The sequence below is a fragment of the Chrysoperla carnea genome, chromosome 3 (assembly GCF_905475395.1).
Source record: "Chrysoperla carnea chromosome 3, inChrCarn1.1, whole genome shotgun sequence".
Classification (NCBI taxonomy): domain Eukaryota; kingdom Metazoa; phylum Arthropoda; class Insecta; order Neuroptera; family Chrysopidae; genus Chrysoperla; species Chrysoperla carnea.
In genome coordinates this window covers 66,031,658-66,053,006 of record NC_058339.1, presented here as the reverse complement: position 1 = coordinate 66,053,006, position 21,349 = coordinate 66,031,658, and the positions used below count along the sequence as shown (strand labels likewise).

Sequence of the window (21,349 nt, the reverse complement as noted above, 5' to 3'; positions counted from 1 at the left end):
AATGTGGGATATACACTCATATAATATTCATAAAAATGCAGGAAAATGAAATTTATATGAATGTTGATGTTGACTAAAAATGATACAGACATCTTAAAGGGAAAAAGCTCTTATGGGGGAATACATTGTGTTCTACAGAGCTTAGGAATTTAGAATAAATATCCACGAGTTTTTAATGTTTGTTTAAAATTCCTAGATCTCGAAACAATTTGATTTTGTTAAAATGTAAATTTTATTGAAGTGAAAACTTCTATAGTTAGACGATATGTAATATAAGCATAATAAATAATATTTGGTAGGGTAAAATGTTAAGGTTTCGCGTCAGCAACATGCTTTGAATATAGCTACAGATATAACACGGTAACCTAGGAAATTAAATTTTTTTTAATCGAAAAACGATACCTATGTTATAATAATTAAAGATGTACAATTAACTATTAACTAAGTGATTCCGATCTTTGATAACTTCTGATTACTGTTCATGGATGGATTTGCTATAAAATTTGAAAAAAAAGATTAATTTTATCATTTGTTTATATTTTTATAATGATAATAGTTAAATAGTTTTTTATACACACTTCAATAATTTCAATTTACAAAATATGAAATTTTAATTATTCATACTATTATTAATTAAAAAAAAAAAAAAAACAGTTAATCCAAATTTTAAATAATCACTTCTCCGTCGACAGTCGAAATCACAGTCCCCATTGATTTTTCAACGGGTTAACAGTCTCGTTAAGAATATAATGCCCCTAGATATATTTGTCTATAAATTGAAACATTTTAAAATATATAAAACAATTAAAAATCCATTATATAATAATCTAAACAATAAATTGATTTAGAAAATTTTTGAAGTAGTTTTTAAGACCACTTAAAAATGAATCGACAAAAATTGTATTCACTTTTTAAAAAATGATTAATTTTTAGCATACTTCAATTGCACAAGTTTTTATTATTAAAGTATTCTTGTCTGTTGAGTTAGGCTTAGAAATATGGATAGTCAAACTTTTTAAACCATCTAAAAGGTTGTTTATATCAACACGTATTGCGTATAATATGGGTTTGGGCTCATATGCACAAAATTTGTACTAACTTGGAATAAAGATATCTTTAAGTTTTATCGAGTTTTGTATGTTATCGATTTAAATTAAATTGATTAAAAATATATGGCAAAATTAAAAAAGAATAGCTTTGTTTTTAAAATACACAACAATAACATTAATATTATATTAATTTTAATTAAATAATTTTATCGTAATCTGATAAGAAAATTAAAGAGAAAAAATCGTAAATCAAATAATCATAATGGTTTTAGTTGTTTTCATCCAGTAAACTAGAATCATTATTGGCCATTATAGTTGTAAAAATGTAAAAACAAATAATAAAAATCAATAATTATTAACAATAAATTGACGTAAAAAAGCGTTATATACACTTTAGAGTTTAATGGCAAAGTTTAATACTACTCAAATTTTAATTTATAATTCAAAAAATGTTTTTCTTTGATATAGATGGCCAAAAGAGCTGAAACTGATATTAGAAAACTACTTAAGCTCTGGTTTATATTCTTAAAAATTTTTCATAATTAATCACTAATTTTCTTTTTGTTATTTAATCTTATTTTACAGGTCGATTAAATGAATTGACGCAACTATTCACAAATGTGTGATTATTTTTCTGACTTTATTTTTAAAAGATAATAAAACTAATATATGAAATTTACTGCCATTGCAAAATTTATTAAAAAGTGGAAACAGTAATGAAAAGAAGAAAGGCATAGTTTATACTTAAAGTGCTCTCGATGTGCATGAGAGTATTCAAAAGAAAACGCTATAAGTAAACATTGTTTATTACTAATTAATTTCGAAAAAAGGACACCCAATATATATAAATTAATATATTGAATTATTATTGGTTTTTGATAAATAAAAACGAAATACACAATAAAATGTTTTTGAAAAAAAAACATACGTGTTAAATTGTTATGTGAATTACCAAACCTGTCGCCAAAGACGCCCACTGTGTACAGACCATTGGCGCCTTCTCAACTTAAAACAACTATCTCTCAGCATTAAATGTATTATATGTACCTTTTGTATTGACTTTGTGTAGTACACTTATTAAAGTACCTGTTTTAAATATCTTTCACAAAAACTGTGTATATTATTTATTTATTACTGTACAGAATGTTTTAGATTGGCTATTCTTAAATTTCATTGGATTTGATTCTATTGGTTTGTTCAGATTCTTGAAGTGTTATTTAACTACCATAAAAATTTCATTACGATATAACTTAAATGGAAGACTTTATATACAAATCTGAACGGTTTTACATTAAATTTGTGGGCTATAATAGAGAAAATAGTGTACGCGAACGGGTTTTTTTATATTTTTTATTCGAGTATCAGTGATGAAGTCATCAAATTACATAGAAAATATATTACTCAGTTCAATTTGTTTAAAATTAAAAAAATATTTCAAACGATTTTGTTAATATTTTAATGTTTTTATAAATCATCAAAAAGCCGAAGACGTTCGGATCCGAGAACAAATTTTGCTAGAAATGGGTACTTTTTAACTACGCCAATGTGTTTAATTTATATTTATGGAAGAGGGGATTTTAACAGAATTGAAAAAAGGAAAAATTTTAAGTATGGGAATTTGAATAGAATTATTTTAAGGTAGAAAATTGATAACAAAAACTTTAAATATCTTTTTTATCTTTATTAGCGTACTTACGCCCTTAGTGCACCCAGTTCCTCAATTCAAGGAATACATCAACCGCGCAACCGCTGTAACTTACAAAGTGACAATCTAACAACTATTATTGACACAGAATAATGATTGAACTTTGATTTACTTCATATAAGTATATAATAATAAAAATTTTCACGTTGCTTTCTACAAAGATCACTTGTTTAATGCTGTCGGACAACTTGAGCGCAATGTTTACACAAGTTTTCGATACAAGATTACAAGAGTATGGTCGTGTTAAATTTTATCTCAAAAATAGTGAAAATGTTTCATTTTAGGAGATATCTACCTAATAAATAATAAAAATTGCTTATCACAAAGGAATTCGATTAAAAACCTACTGTCTAAGAGCCTGATGAAAAATCAAATAAAATACGGAAAGTTGCGTAACTAAAGATTTATTCTACGTCCGATTTCTTGCAAAAACACTTTCCCTAAAACATTCTGTACATTGCAAACACTTTATTTTAGTCTCAAGTCAATCAGTCAAATTTATAATCATATATTATTCATCAATATATAAAAATTAATAATAATATACATTTATATGTACAGAGAGATAATTAGCTGGGTATTTTTTATGCTTGAGGGGAGTTTTATTTTGTGTGTAGAGATATGTGTTCTTAATGTGTGCTGGCTGAACAAAACAGATTGGTAATAATTCATTCAATGATTTGTTTGTTATCTTGAATAAAATTACAACCACGTAAAAAATACCAATAATATAGGAATTGACATGCATTTTGAAGTAAAACTTTTTTAAGTAACAAAGCTACTTTTTTAAGTAGCAAATCACATTGGAATTCAACGAAACTTGCGTTTGGTTTCTTCTCATTTCTCGTTCACAGGAGACGTTCGTACGTTCTAAAATTTAGAATAGGTATTTTCCCCAATCACAATTGGCGCCTGTTTACTAAAATTTAATAATAGTTGTATTTCGTCTTTTACAGATGACAATTTATAGCGATTAATATAAAGCGAGTGAAATTTCATTTCTGTCGTAAGGTCCTAGGATCGACTAATAGTTGGTGAGAAGATATAATTGGTAATATGACTTTGGTTTCTTCCACCCTTGCTTCGGAAATCCAACCATTATGAGATATAGGATCTGAAGCTGTTGAAAGAAGTTTAATTAAAAATGTATTGTCTGACATTCATGCCTGTCTGATCCTGTTTTCAGGCATAAATCTTGATTTTAATCCTTCCCAGCGACTTTTTTATAATATTTTTAAAATTGTTTTCTGACCGTATGTTTATAACACTCAGTTAAATTTCACACAAAAATTTTTAATTTAGTGAAATCAGGTCTTGCCTTATTATTACCAAATATCAACCATCAGACGGTTTTACATAAAAGTTAATGTCATCTCCTTAACTATAATAACCAGTCAGTGTCGTTATTATTGTGTCTGCCGGTTTACATGCAGGATATGTTATTAAAAGTGCAAGTCTATAATCTTTTTACTCTTCTTATATTGCGAAAAATTATGTTTGTTTTATTTATTTGTTCGTGTGGAGAAGAAGATTATGTCCGTAGTGCTATCAGAAATTCAGGTGAGATAATATGATGCTGGGCTTGCAAGATTCAAATTCTTTGATGACACCAGCGGAAGGAATTGTTTGCCAAAAATAATCTTCAGGATAATTTCAATGTACCTGTATAATATATACCGATGCCTCTGACTCAACGGTGGTTGTTGAAGATACCTACTCAGGAATTCAATAGCACGACGTAATTGTTTCTACGTAATAAGTGATAGTCAAGCTCCACATGCAAGAGTGATCTTATACCCAAGCATTTTATAATTTACCCAGAGAGCCGAGATTGGCAACCCTTTCAGCGAAAATTGGCAGTGTGGATCTGACTGATGCAATTATGAACCAGGAGAAGGAAGATATAGCAGAACCGAGATGACCTGAATCATAAGAAGAATCTAGTGTGCATAATTAGTGAAATTATTACTCGAACTGACACAAATTTCAACTATTGTGATGAATTCTTTGAGGAAGAAGATGTAACAGTACGAAGATGCGGCGAGAATCAGTCCTTCAAGTTAATATCGGCACAAAGTAGTTGTTTAGTAGCTATCAAACCTTATTATTTTTTAAATAAGTATCGAATAATAAGTTTTTATTCTTTTCCAAATGTAATCGATATTAAAATTTGGTAATCAAAACCGAATCGAATCGCCTTAACAACATGTCATGTACAGTAAACAGAGAAGAATCAACCAAATAAGATTTATTTTTATTTATATTTTTATAAAAAAATGTAAACACAAAATATTCAAATGAACAAACACACACACAAAAAAAAAGATAATGTAATTCAAAACGAGAAGATATTCTTTATGCTTTTCGACTTCATGTATTAGTTTTTCAGTGATTTATGGCATCCTAAAAAAAATTTATTGTTTTTTTTTTTTACTTCTTTATGTTTTGTTTATTTTCCTTTTTTTCATCAGTTTTTTTTTAACGATTTTTAAATAGTGTTTTGACTTGAAAATTGGTTTTTCATTTTTTTTTTTAAATTTTATAATAGGAAGTTTCTATTTTTATCTCGAAAATCTGAATACCTATCCCTATATATTATAAATGTGAAAAAGCATGTTTGTTTGTTTGTTTGTTGTTACGCTTTCAAGCTAGAACTAGATATTAAGACAGAAATCTTTAATTTATGGTTCAAAATGATGATTATAGATGGAGCAGATCTATAATCATCATTTTGAACCATAAATTAAATAAGTCTATAAAAATTTAAAAAAGTAAATGTCAAACAAATCATGGCCAACTATTCTGATATATTCAATGAATTATGACTATTTTACATTTAACAAAATTGAAAATTGTGTATATCAAGAGAGGGTGGAGACTATAAAGCGGTGGTTTTTACTTTTAAGCCCAGCGAAGCGGGCTGGTATCAATCTAGTTTTATTATAAACTAGTTGTAATACCATTCTAAGCCATTCTGTCATTCATTCATCGAATTTCGGATTTGCTTGCTGAACCTTCAAGTATTATTTATTATTTATGATTCACTCTTGAAAGTTCCTCGACAGTTGAAAAACATTCTAGAATTGTATTAGGTTCGTTCTTTTTAATCACCCAGTGGTGTAGTTCGCCTCTCAGATAGTGAGAGTATCCCAAATATTCTGAAATGTTTGGGAACTTCTCTCTCTCACAAGAAACCAATGTGGAAAAAAGTTTTTCTCATACACTCCACCCACGCATATTACATCTAATGAAAATGAATAATTCGTGAAAATTGATGGTCTGAAAGTCTCGCGATACCGTCAAGACAGATTACAATAGAGGAGACTACAATACAGACGCTTCATATTAACTACAGAACGAGTGAAGTGAAGAACTCATCTATCCTAATACCATTAAAATAAAAGTGTTGTGAATTGTATTATATTTGTATGTAGTAAAAAAAGCTTAACAATAAAAATTCGTAAAATTGTAAGTATTAGACAGTTCAATTTTTATTTTTATTACATTTGATTACGTTAAGCCCACTACAATTTAAACGAAAAATTATTGAACTGACATTTTCAGTTATATCCACCATCAATTTTTAAATATTGTTTTGACTTGAAAATCGGTTTGCGTACAACATTTTTTTAAATTTCCATTTTGGTATGTGAATTTTTTTAAATGAAAAACAATGTTTCTTTTTTTTGTTGTAAATTAAAAATATGTGTTGTAAATGATGACCTGGTTTCAAATGAAAGTTGTTAACTTGTTTTTCTTTATTCGTCAATACATATTTTTTTAATTTATTTATTTATGATTTACAAAGGGAAATTTGGTCAATAGGATCTGTGAAATAAGTTTAAAAACTTAAAACATTTATGGAATTGATCTAAATAAACTTTTGATTTTACAATCGAACTCAATATATTCTGCGACTGTTCGACGAAAAATATTGCATCTATTGGTTTAAGGTTTGTACTATTATGGGGTAACTAATGACGTCAAGAAGTCCATCCATATAGCAGTCATTAACTGGCTCTAATCTTAAAAAAACAACAGTGGTCTATGGAATTACTATACCATTATAATAATGACCAGAATTATTTATTAGACAAATCATTCAAACACTAGAACAGTATTGTTGTAAGTTACAAAGGTTACTTAATCTGTATTTATTTACTCAATGCCTGATTAAACTCGGTTTAAACGTGTTAGCGTAATTTTATTTTGACGCAACGGTTTTTGTATGGAAAAATGCTTTTCTCAATAACGCTATCTAATCATATTTCATAATGCTTCGAAATATTTTTCGAAATTCTTAGTTTTTACTTTTTTCCATTTCCAAAGTTTGCATAGGAATACAAACTGTATAGGAGTTAAAAGTTATATCTTTTTATATTATCCAATATAAAATGGATGAAATTATTCGATTACTTCGAATTGCAAATTAAAAACGTTTTCAAGAAAGTTTTCAAGACGATTTTGACACTCGAGTAGCAAAATTGCCATTTTTGTAATTGAGAAATTTAAAGCTCTCGTTACATAATATACTGTTATCACAGAAACTTCTAAAATTTATTGTTATTATGAAGGTTTTTTCTTATTTTATAAAAATTACTACCAGATTGGAAGATTGGGATCTCAGAAATGTATGATAATACTAAAACTAAATTAAAATAAAAAAATACGAATCATTTAAAGAAGTTTACTAGATGAAGTTGCAGTTTTAGCAAAAAAGAAATTTGACAAAGCGTAAAAGATGAAAATATCAAATTTAATACTTATCATTGTCGATTTAAATACAGTATATATCATTATTATTTAATAATCATAAGAAAAATGAAATTTCAGTGAAGAGTAAAAATATTTAATGCTTATTAATCGTGTAAAAGTCGAAGAATTCTCTTCGGATGAAATTGTCATGATTGTGAAAAAATAAGTTAAGTAAAGTAATAGAAAACTTCAGGAAGAAAAAACTTGTCCAAAAAAGAGTTAATATTTATTATAATTGATGGCTTTTCCAAAATATACTTACAATGAAGAAGATTTTTCCAACTACCACTTAAAGCTTTTAAACATTTATTAAACGTATTTGATGGTGGTAAATCAATCACATGTGATGAACACGTTGATTTTTTCGCTAAATTCCCATCGGAATGACTTCGTATTAAGCCATACATACTATAACGTCCAATTGTATTATTACCACCCCAATTATTAATTGCACTACGATTTAAAGAATTTGTTGCACTAAATTTACGATAACACACTGATTTTGTATGTTTTAAACATCGTCTTGTCGGCGATAACGATGTTGATTCGTTTTCAATTTGTTGATCGATATTTTCGAAATTTTTATACTTTTTTAAACATTTTGGTTCATCATCAAAGCACAATATATTATCAATGATTTTATCACTAGAACCATCGAATGATAATTTTCGTATACGTTTATCACATTTCGAACATTTTTTACGATGAAAACTTTTTCGACAATCACATTTTCGGATTAAACATAACTCTTTATTATTATTGTTATTATTCTCGTTTGATTTTTTCATAATATAACACATTTCATCTTGATCGATTTGATCTCGAAAACTTTGATAGGTTTGAGATGCCATTGTTGTGTTTAATTGTTTTGCTAATTTACGTATTTTCATTTGATTGTTGTAATTTTTATTATTGTTGGTATTATTGTAATATATTGCACTGTTTGATGCATTTATTGTATTATTTAATTGTACAACTAACGAAGGTCTTTTATTTGGTGGTAATGGAGGTGGCCCAAAACATATTGTTGCCATTTTGATTTTTGTTTTTTAAATTATATATAAAAAATAAGCTTTTTTGTTCTCATATGATATTTAAAACCATAATTTTTAGTTAGAAAAGTCTATTATCTCAACATATTGCACATTTTCGATTTAAATTGTTAACCTTACCTGAATAAATTAAAATAAATTACGATACAGATAAAAATGGAAATTTCTATTGAAAATGTCGAATTTTTTCGCGATCACAATCCTTTCTTATAGCTTAAAAAATCACGATCTGGTGTATTATTAAACAGTCATTTCAAAATGTCTGGAAATTTGTGCAGCTGTTGACACGGAAATGTTAAGAAAGTGTCCCCTTTAAAAATTTCAGGAATTTTTTAACTGTGCCGCAAGCTTTTAATGATTCATCCGACATCAAATTATATTATCCGACACCTTAAAATTTTCAATTTTTAAGGTGTTGGGCAATTAACTTTCTCGACGTTTTCAATGAATATCCATTAGTTTTAAGCTTGCTGCACAATTAAAAATTTTCCCGATTTTCCAAAAGAGAATTCCTCGAGTATAGAAATTTTCGTAGTTGCAAAAGTTAATAACTATGAAGAATCTTAGACTTACATGGTAAGAAATCCATGGCGTTTATTACAATGCTGGTATGCTATAGGAACAGATATTCAAAAACTATCTGATAATACTCGGTATAATATTGTCGTTAGACCCATAACTACAATACTGTATTGTAAATAACGCCATAGCTATGGATGTTACGGCAACATACCATAGTATCGTGTAGAAGTAAAAAATGATTGGTTTTCTATTCTTGAGAAATTCCGAAAGAACCACTTTTAAGCCCTTTTCAGAATATTTATAAAAATATTAAATGTAAGCATGTAAGCATAAATTTTTTCTGGTGGTGTCTTTTCGTCTATAATTTTTTATTTTAATTTTTTTAACTATAAAAACATTAATTTATTAAAATTTACCCTTCTGCAATCTCAAATAAAAATAATCCGTAAATAAGATTAAAATAAGTTTTAATCTTTTAAAAATGCACACATAGTATTTATATTAATTTTCCCGTTTACAAACCTATTATTACAGATAATAACATGAAAAGTATTTATTAAAATTAATTATATCTAATCATTATTGTAACATTAAATGACTTTAACTATCTGGTTTGGTACTACTTACTGAGTCTGACTTGTGAATCTACTGACTTGTGATATGTACAAAATGAAATATTCTAATTCAAAACGTATTAACATTCATCCATTATCTTATGTTCTGTAATTTGTAACATATGTTTATGTTACAAATTTTTTTTTTAAATAATAAAAAACGTTCAATGAAAATTAATTATATTCTCTAGTATTTAAGAATATCTTTAATGTAGTTATAATGAATATCTGTTGTCCAGTGTTCAAAGCCCTCCTATACTAAACTATTAGGGTAATAAATTTGGATTCAAAGACTTGCGGGTCTTTTTTTAATTTTTTAAAGAAAAGTTATAGAAAGCGCGAATACACAGAACATTTTTTAAAGGGGGATATACAAAATGGTTCATTTTAAAATAATTTATACGTATCATGCCTTTACCCTTACGTTTCTTCCGTAGCTTTTCGGAGATACCGACTGCGAAAGATGCTCAATCCAAGGGTATCAATCCTCGTATACGATTTTTTAAAAACTCGTCTTGCTGTTAAGAGAACTCGATCTTTGTTATTTTTGTGTCAAAATTATTTTAATTAATGAATTTTGTCTAAATCGGAGAAGAAAACATCTTATACCCGGTATAAGATGCTTTTACTCCGTACGTACGCCGTACGTATACCCTTTTTTGGAGTTACCTTAAAACATCAAAAAATACGAAAATATAGTTGATTTTAGCATTGAACGATTCTGATTTATGAACTGAAGAAATTACGATTTTTACAGAAACTACCAAAAATGAAATGCCACTCCTTTTTACCCCCGAACTAAAAAAAGGGATGTTATAAGATTGACCGCTATGTGTGTGTGTCTGTCTGTGGCATCGTAGTGCCTGAACGGATGAACCGATTTTAATTTTTTTGTTTCATTTGAAAAGTAATTTAATGGAGAATGTTTCAAGTGCGAGGTCAGGTTTCCATAGCTGAAAAAACTAAACTAAAAACATGACATATAATTTTAACATATGAATAATTACTATGGAAATGAATGGTCAAATAAACCTGGCTCAATTCATTTCGAAAAATGAAATGGTAAAATAATTAGGTAATTCAAAACAATAATTCAAAACAACAAAGTTAACTCAAATATTTCAATTTTAATTAAAATGTTTTCAAAAACTTATCCCAAAAAATGACAGCTCTCTAAGCATCCTTTTCATCTCAACTGATGTCCTCTACTACAATTTGATATTGATTTAAGAAGAAGTGCTATAAGTTTAAAGTGTTTATCTGTGCGTCTGTGTGATTTTCAGTGCCCCTAAACGCTCAAACCGACTTGATTGAGAACAATTTATAGTTACGTTTCCAAATATCAGTTTACAAGGAATAAATCGTATTTGTCGGGGTTTTTTTAAATTTTGTAAATTTCACTTGTAGTAATTAATTGATCGAAATTATGCCTATAAAAAGGTCCATTTAGAAAATTTAGACTCTAAAAAGTTCTTGGTGATTTTTCAACTGGTTTTTCATTTCGTATTTTCTACAAATACTTTTATAAGCAATATAAAGTTATCTTTGTCATATTTAAATATTATCTGTATAAATGTATCTTTTACAGATTAACTTTATTTTTATGTAATAAATGTTTTTTACTTAGAAGGATGAGATAGATGATGTCAACACACATGCTGTAAGCTGTTTATTTAAAAATATTTTATGTTTATTTTTTATTTTTTATTTTTTGTAAACGTTAATTCTTTACATAAAAACTTTGGTATTAAGAAAAAAAAACATGTATAGGCGTTTATGTCACAATTTTACTTCCCAATATTTTTCAAGGTTTTATTTAGTCAGGAAGGATAAAGTTTTAAACTTTTTTTTTTCTAAAAAGTTACTTAATATTTTTTGTTTGTTTAAGGTTATACGAGTACCGTCGTCTTTAATAACCTGATTTTCAATATGTTTTTAATTGCCGTAGACACTGTTGATCAAATTTATATAATATTTATTTCAAATATAAAAATATGAACCGTATTTTGCGGCTTATGTAATCTTTTTGAAATGAGTTCATTTCAGGACTATGATTTTAATTTGAACATCAATCTTATATATGAAAAAAGGTGTCATTCAAATCTAAACTAGGACTGATTTTCATAGACATTAATATCGCGGTCGATATTTTCGATGAAATTAACCCGGTGTCGCCCTATTAGCTCCCTGGTTAGGGCGTAAGCAATTCCGTCCGCGGTATGCTTAGGGTTCGATTCCCGCCGTTGCAACAAAATTAATTTAATTGATAGTTGTGATGGGCTGGTGTAGTTCGTGGTATATGCATGAAGGAAGTGCACTCAGCTTCTGAAATTGAGCAGCTGTTAAATGAAATTATCAGCGGAAAGGTGGTAAAACACATATATGGTATCACATTCACAAAATTTCTTTTCTTTAAATGAAGCGTTCACGTGAATTTTGACCACAATAATTCCAGTCTTAAGTCAAATTGCACAGTTCAGTGTTAATTGGTTATCAAAATGCTCAATTTTTGAGTTATTAATTTTGGCATCTCAACTAATAAAACAACATATAAATAAAAAAAGCTTCGCTGCTGACGTTGATTTTCCCTAGCACTTAGAATCACGAATCCAATATAATAACTTAATAAAAGTATCGAATTTTCCACTCTAGTGGCAACAAGTATTATATCTAATTATATTATTTCGTTTAAACTTAAAAAAAAAGTAATATATTTCACGTATTCATTTAAGTATGAATGCTAAGCATTTAAATTATTTTTAGTATTCATGTGTTGTGTTTATAAGTATTCAAGTAATATTATAATAATATAATACATATTACATATACATAACACGTAATCAGTGTTGTCAACTTAGTAGTTTTACCACTAAAACTAGTGGTTTTTTTCTACTATTTTTCTACCTTTAGTGGTAAAATAATTTAAATAATTTAATATTTTAATATCATTTCTGGCAATATTATTGCTCTCTTGTTGTTTTTTAGTGGTTTTCTATCGCCTGTTTAGTGGGACGTAGAGTTGAAAGTTGGCAACACTGCACGTAATAAGTATTTAAGTATCGTGAGTTCTTTTTTTTTTTTTAAATTCGACTGCATAAAGAACTTAAAAAGAATTATATATTCGACGCTAATTTTTCTTTCAAATAATTATTTTAAATGTGAAGAATGTAATATTTATGTGTTGAATACTTTTGATGTCAAATTATACTATTTTTATACATTTTTTAATAAAATGTTATATACTATGGAAGTGATAAATTTGTATAGACTTGCTCCAAAATAATGAAACTATTTCAATTTGGAAAAATTTAGGATTTCTAACACCTTAAATTCTATGCTTATTATTATTATTATAATGGAAGAGCCAGACCAAAAAAATTCGTTGAATTTAATAAAGCTGATCATTTGAGGTTTGGTTATAGTAGTTTTGTACACACAGATACTGCGGTCAGTCAAACGAACGATAGAACATAGCTCAGATATATGCTATCGAATTTACTAAAGCTAAAAATTGTTATGCAGCTTGTATATTACAAATAGATAACATTAATGATAGTCAGTCAGTAAAACGTTAAAACAGCGCTGGTCAGTCAGCCCTTATTTATGAACAATGGCTAGATAAGATTCATTTATGATTTCCGTGGTATTTAAATGAATTTATTAAAGCTAAAAATTGTTATACCGCTTGTAAATTGCATATAGATAACAGTTATGACAATCACTCAGAAAAAGGAACCCTCTATTGACATAAAATCTTTGATTTGTTATAACTTCTTCGTTTTTGGATCAACTTTAATTTCACTTTTAAATGTTACGGTATCAAGTCTTATTTGGCCAGAAATGATCAATTCGATATCAGTTCTCTTTTCAGTCGGTTTTTGAGGTAAATTGACATCTTTCTAAGCAAAGTTGTTGCACAATATACATATATTGATTCAGTTTTATTGATCATGATTGTATTATATAGGATTTAGTTTTGGAAAACACATTTTAAATATGAATTCTAAACATACACCATACAATAAACATCAAAGTATTACATCTCTACGTTACGTTGCGTTGTTACAATATTACATATTCAAGTATTATATCATTCATACATTCATTATAAGGGTGAAATTATATTTTTATTTAAAAAATGTTTGTAATAAGAGAAGATAAATATTTTAATTGTATAAATAGTAAGTACATTTATATAACACATGTTATGTATGGTAATTAGAAATAATGATGTATGTAATTAAAAATTATAATTTAAAACTTTGTGAATATTATATTTGATATTTATTATGTATTCAATTAGAAATGTTTGTTTTAAAATAAAGAATAAAATTTGTTTTAGAATAAGAATTATCTATATCTATCTTTGTGTTCAATTAGTAATTATTATTATAGTAGAATTTGTAGGAGTTGGGGAATGGTATTGAAAAGGAAAATTGAAATGAAAGTGAAATTTTGTTAATTATTATCTTTTCATGTTGAGAGCATTATATTTTAAATGAGAAAATCTCTTTCAGAAGGATGTTTTATTAAAACTTTTATTTTAGACAAAAGCATGATATTATCACGCCGCACGCTGTCATATTTGATTTGAGGAGATCAAGGACTTTTATGTTTTTTATTTGCCAAGCCAAAATAATGGGCTGTCTTTAATTAGGGCCATAATATTGCAAGAAGGACCATATTTTGTAACTTTCACTACAAACTTCCTATTATTTTCCGTATTAGTAGCAAAATAAACATATATATCTTTTTATACCCTATATATAAGAAATATATATCAAGGTATACTAAGTTTAGTTCCATGTTTGTAACGCTTAAAAATATTGATACTACAAACAAAACCTTCATAAAGGTGTTCATAAAATCACTAAATTAGTCCATTTTCGGTTGTTTGTCTGGACGTCTGTCTGGATGCACGATAACTCAATATCGAAAAGAGATATGACGCTGAAATTTTAAAAAAGTGAGGTTTACATGAGCACCATAGATCAATTGGGTCTTGGGTCCGTAGGATCCGTCTTGTAAACCGTTAGAGATAGAACAAAAGGTTAAATATAAAAAAATGTTTCTCATAAAAAAAGTGGACTGGGAATATCAGTTATATGTGTGTGACATATAACTGAGTGACTTTGTTTACAAACATGACGAAAAAAAAAAAACAAACGATTGCGTAATCAACACTGTCTATACATGGTGTTTCAACAAATAACTCAGTCAATTGTTTGTTTTATCTTGTTTTAAGTAGTTTCAAAGAATTTTAATGTGAATTTTGCAAAGTTCCCTGAAATTTTATTAAAATATTACACTTCATCACTAAATATTTAAGATTTTAAGTTTTTGCTAAGCCCTATTACTAAAAAAGTTGAGATATTTGCACAATTGAAAATTACTAAAATTCTTCATAAAAACAAGAGGCTTCCTCAAATTTTTAAGACCGCGGCATGTAATTTCGAGCATGAAATCGGTTAATGATTGTATGATTTTACTTGGACTGATTTTGATCCGTACGACAAATAAAAATGGTTGGTCTTTTTAGATTTATTTGTTTTTAATTTGCTGACATGTTCTTTAAAAATTTTATTGATTTCTTACAGATTTTGTCAAGAAACCTGCAAATCGTAATCACAAATATTGTAATAAACGTACCTATTGTATTTATTACAGTTTCAAACACTTAATTAGGCTTTATTTTCTATATGCCATAAAATGTAAACATGAAAAATTGCATATAATATTTCATAGACTCACCCAAATAATAACATCCGTTTATTACCTATTTAAGGTAAAATCTAAGTTTTTATTCGTGACTTGCATTATACTAGCTCATTATACACGTGTATGAAAAATATTATTCGAACTTATATTAGAATGCATAAATAGAATGTAAAGTGTGCGTTTAAAATTCAAAACAACTATCTGTTGAAAAATATTTATTGAAAGAATTTGTATTTCGAAGACAGCAGTGCAGCAAAATTAGAACTGCTTCGTTTGTAGTTAATGTAGTTAAAATAATAAGTTTCGTTTATTTAATGTAAAATAATATTTTTTGTAAAACGGTACATCATTAACAAAATATATGTTAACTTAATAGAATAACAGAACAAAAGTATTTAAAGGTAATATTTATAAAATAAGAAGTAAAAAAAGAATAATTTATCACACAACTAAAAGTATGAAACACCTAGAAATGAACACCTATATGTGTTTGTTTTCAAAACTTATGTCTATGTAATTAGTGACGAAAATTATTAATGTGGGCATTAAAATGATAAGTTTTCAGTTGTTTGGAAATTACTATAATCATAGTTGATTATTTATGACATGAACTGTACACTTTCATACCTCTAATATGAGTAGAGTATTGTACGTAGGTGATATATAATGATAACACACAACATATGTATAATTATCATCAACAAATTATTTACCGATTACTTCACTATAACACTCGTTGAAATTTCGAAGGTACACTTTTTGGATTTTATTGCATTGTAAGAAAATAATGTAGAGTAAGCATTTTTAGTTTTTTGAAAGATATTGTAACAGCAAATAAATAAAAATAAAGATTACTTAGCAGAAAGTAAGAAACTCAGAGCATGATTGTCCATGTGCATCCTCAAAAAATAAAAAACCCACAATTAACCCTTTTTAGAATTTCTTAATCGGTTTTCAAATCGCTTCACTCGTTTAAGAGCTACGGTGACACATATAGATACACATAGCAGTCAACTTTGCATTTAACATCCCTGTTTTTGCCTTACTGATAAATTAATATAATAATTGTTAGTGATTCAATAATTCCGTTAGAGTTGGTTGTATCAACATACGGTTTTGTAGCCCTAATCAGGAAGGAATATTAATCCTTAAAATTGAAATTCTTCCAGACAAACTTTTCTACATGCCAGCTAGCATCGTGAATTAAGACATAAAGGTAGCGATAAACGAAAATATTGAAATTAAAAAAAGCGATATAACCAATGAAGGATGTACGAGCGCCAGAGAAATTTTGGTTTGATTTTTTAAATATGAAATTGGACTAAGTTTAAATCAATTCTGAAAATTTTAGGAGGGGCGGACACCCGACTATTTGAAAATGACTAAATGACTGCAAAAGTCGGCATATTTAACATTGGCCTTATAGGAAAAGATTTATTCAAAACTAGTCGGTGGAAATAAAAAAAAAACTATTAAATTAAAACTTTAATAAATTATTGAAAGCAAAGAAACCCGTTGTACTCGATTAATTACGGATGTATAATCACCGTAATGGGAACACAAAATTTAAAAAAGAAAAATATTTTCAATTTTCATGGTGAATTATGTTATGGCCTGATAATATAAGACGAAAAGTAAGAATATAAGTTTTCAATATTTGTAGTAATTTTCCAAATATCGAAAATTGATAATTTTTTTATTATCTTTAGATATTTCGAAAAGTATGGCAGATATTGAAAAACTTTATTCTCATTTTCCGTCTACATTCATGAAGTTATAACAAAATTCATCAACAAAGTTGAAAAAAAGGTACAAATAATTTCAACCAGAAATCTATCTAAACTTGCCTTGGCGCTCGTACTACCTTAATATAAAATTTTTCAACGTATTTTTTTCTTATGTTACTCATATTGCACATTGCACATTCAATAAAAATGATATACGATTATCGTCATGTATGCCACACGTCGAATCTAACAGAACGCACACATTCAAAAAGATTAATGCGAGAAGGTTATTATGAAATTTCGAATAAATTAACTTTTGAAAAAAAGAAAAAATAAATATTCATTTGTTCTTCCTACATTTCATATTTTAATCCAAAAAAAAAAATTTAAACCACCCACTTTGCACAATTTGTAGGAAAAATATGTTTATTTATTTTATTTACATATTTTGATTATTATATTATTTTTTATATAAACGTATGTAAAATATGTTTTATTTTTCGACAAAACAATTTTTTTTTTTTATTTGGGATAAATATTATTATTTTATATCGTTTAAATGTAAAGTTAAACTGGTTTCTTTTCGTTTGGAGAATAAAGTATTCCAAATTATTTGCGTATGTTTTTTGGAAAGTTGTAAAATGCGTAATTTATTATACCATGTATATGAAATAAGGTATACTAAGTTTAGTCCGAAGTTTGTAAAATTTTGGTATAGGTGTTCAAAGAATCATCTAATTAGTTCATTTTTGGTTGTCCGTCCGTCCGTCCGTCCGTCTGTCAACACGACAACTCAAAAATGGAAAAAATATATCAAGCTGAAATTTTTACAGTGCACTCAGGACGTAAAAAGTGAGGTCGAGTTCGTAAATGAGCAACATAGGTCAATTGGGTCCTGTGTCCGTAGGATTTATCTTGTTAAACATTTTGAAACATTTTTTTGTAAGCTTCACTGTTTGCTCACGAGGGCACACATTAGATGCAAATTTTATAGTATGAATTAATATGGGTTTATCAGTTATGTATGTGTGACATGTATAGAGTAATCAACACTGTCTATACATGGTATTTCAACAATTAACTCAATCAATTGTTTGTTTTCACTTGTTCTAGAATTAAAATTAGTTTAATATAAGTTATGGAATGGAGACGAACAGTTTATAGAGACAATTTATTTTCCAGGTTTTACTGGGTAGAGTATCAATACTTTACTTTTTTACAATTGAAAACGGTACAACCATAGAGATCCAAGTGACATTTTGATATATAAGGAGACAATATGTTTGTAACTTGAAAGGAATCAATGATTTTTATTGTTTAATATTTATAAATTGAATACTGTCAGAATAATGGAAAAACAAAATTTTATAATATTATATTTATTAAAACATATATCATATTCTTCATGAAGAAAGAAGATGGGATTTCTCTCGAAAATATGATGACAAATGGTACATGGCAAAGTTATGAAGAATTACAATTTTTTTGTACTAATATGCAAAAATTTTTATTCATGCAAAATGATATTTAGATCCAGATGGTTCTACCATCATCAATTTTTATGCTAAACTTTGAAAAACAGAATATCTATAATCACACAGATATATATCTATAATCAAACTGTTGATTCCTGTTACTCTTCGAACTCTGATTTCGAAACTCTTATTAAGATCAAAGCAAATAGGTAATAACTCTTAAAATCAAATAAAATTTCTGATAATAAATCAATATTATCGTTTCTTCATTTCTTCTATTAATTTATCATGTGTTAATTTGAAATAAAAATTCACAAAGAGTAACAAATACTCAACTAAGCGACTCAATAAATTTTAATGAAATCATATAACAAATTTTAACATTTTTGAGCTTTCTGTGATTTCATATTTTTCAGATAGCTAACAAATTTCCAACTCTCTATTTTTTATAGTTTTGGGTAAAATGAACATCCAAGTTTTCCCCTAATTTACTTCCTCACGGGAAAATAATGATGATATATATAAAAAAAAGTTTCACATAAAAGTTGTTTATTTTTTTATAAGAAACATTTTTATATTTAAAATCTTTTTCTTTCTCTAAGGGTTTACGTGGATACTACGGACTCAATATGCAACTGTCTTATGTTGTTCATTTGCGAATTCAAAATCACTTTTTTACGTCCTGAGCGGGCTATAATTTCAGCTTGATATCAAATAATGGACTTTTTAGGCGATTTCATGAACACCTATACCAAAATTTTGTTTGTAACGTCAATATTTCCAAGCGTTACAAACCTGAGATTAAAATTCGTATACCTTGATATATATATTTCATTACACACAAGATATAAAAAGCTCTTTGTCAAGAACAATTCAATAATTCAACTATTTTAGAAATTATGAAAGTAGACAAAAATTAAGTGTCTCTTGTTCACCCGAAGCCCACTTATTTTCACCAAAAATGAAAGAACGACAAAAAACATTATACCTAGCGCCACATTTAAAATAAAAATCGGTTCTTTTATGATACAGTTATTAAAAAAACATTCATAATATATAAAACAACAAATTACACACACACTTTTTTTTAAATTAATTCATTTACATCTTTTTAATATAAAAATCAACATCACTTTATACAAAAAAATTTAAATATTTAATCACAATTTAAAATCAAATCAACAATAACAACACAGACACCAACCAACTTCTCTTATGGATGCGAAACCGTTTAAAAAAGCAGATAAAAATGACACAGATTATTATTATTATTAAAAACAACACTAGATATTATTATATATTAAAAAAGGTATAATAAAATTTAATAAATAAATATAAACTGATTTCAGCAAACTAACTTAACTATCTATGTGTATAGTATAAAAGTTATTTAAGTTTAGTTTTAAAGTACACCTACCATATAGAACAGATTGGCTGTGTGGCTGGTAAGAACTCAATATACATAAATGGTATTTGGTGGAATACCAGTTGTAAAAAAAATATTGTTATTATTATTGTATGAGTATGTACCACTTTATTATTTTATCAATTTTATTATTGGTGTCTTGTTTTATAACAATATTCTTATAGTACAGCCGCGATATACCTAAATGATCAGAACCATTAAGTTAAATTCAATCGAAACCACAAAAAATCTTTAAAAACCGTTCAATTATACTCATTTTTAAGTAAAAGTTAGTGAGTACAATACAGAACCGAATCTGAAGAAGGAGCAGTGGATACAATTGCATCCTTCGAAGCTAATACAAACGGACCCCGCAAGATTAGATAGGAAAATGCCTTTCTGTGAGATTGTTTCTAGCCATGTTCTTTGGATCATTCTGATCAAGTGCTATCACGACCACAAAATTTTCAACTAGTAGATTTCGAGCTACGGGCGATCAGAGTTTCGTACGAATATGCTATGGGTTTAGTAATTTACTAGGAAAATGGATTTCTGTGAAAATTTTTTTATTCGCCTCCAAAATGTTCTTCGAAACAAAAATCTGATCAAAAACTCTCACGCTAACAAAATTTTTTACTAAGAAGTTTTCAAGATACGGGCGATATAACTATAATGTATGTGTAGCTTTGTTCGCCCGTAGCTTGAAAACTACTCGGTTTATAGTTTTGTGGCCGTGAGAGTTTTCGATCAGGACGATCTGAAGAACATTTTGGAGGCGGTTAGAAAAAGGTTCATAGAAAGCCATTTTCCTTACCATATAATAAAACTATAATATATTGGTAGCTTTGATCACCCGTAGCTCGATAACGACTCGATTTCATTATTTCATTTAAAACAGACAGATTGTTTCGCTTCTCCGGTACTATAACATATTGTATCGATACAATATGTATACAGTATAGGTTTTTGTTTCTGGGGAGTTTGGTGGGATATATATTGTTTTCAACATTTTTATCAATACCTAATAAAGGATAAATTATGATGGCAGGGGATAGTCCAAAATAGATTTATTTATACACTTTCTCAAAATGTTGAACTGCTGTTTTATTATAATAATATGAGATCAATATCTAAATTTGTATTGCATTTTTTAAATAATGATTTACTTTCAATTATTAAAGAAGTTTTATGGAATTTGTAATATGTATTTACAATTATATATGAAAATGGAACGTCTTTTTAATAGGGCGTGGAACAGGACTATGATTTTGAAAGAAAGTGTTTTTGAAATAATGGTTTTTATGGAAAATGAAATTACTTGGAGAAA

The 21,349-nt window shown here is 27.5% G+C and overlaps 1 protein-coding gene across 4 annotated transcripts in view; it reads right to left on the bottom strand.

Moving 5' to 3' along the window:
- LOC123295208 (caskin-2) overlaps positions 1 to 21,349 on the bottom strand; it is a 482,587-nt gene that overhangs the window by 8,643 nt on the left and 452,595 nt on the right. The window contains exon 1 of one of the 4 annotated variants that reach the window (XM_044876461.1): positions 20,035 to 20,050. The exons of the other annotated variants lie outside the window; for them this stretch is intronic. The gene's annotated coding sequence lies outside the window, so the exon portion shown is untranslated. Of the gene's footprint in view, positions 1 to 20,034; positions 20,051 to 21,349 lie in introns of those variants that run through there. 4 annotated transcript variants of the gene reach the window in all.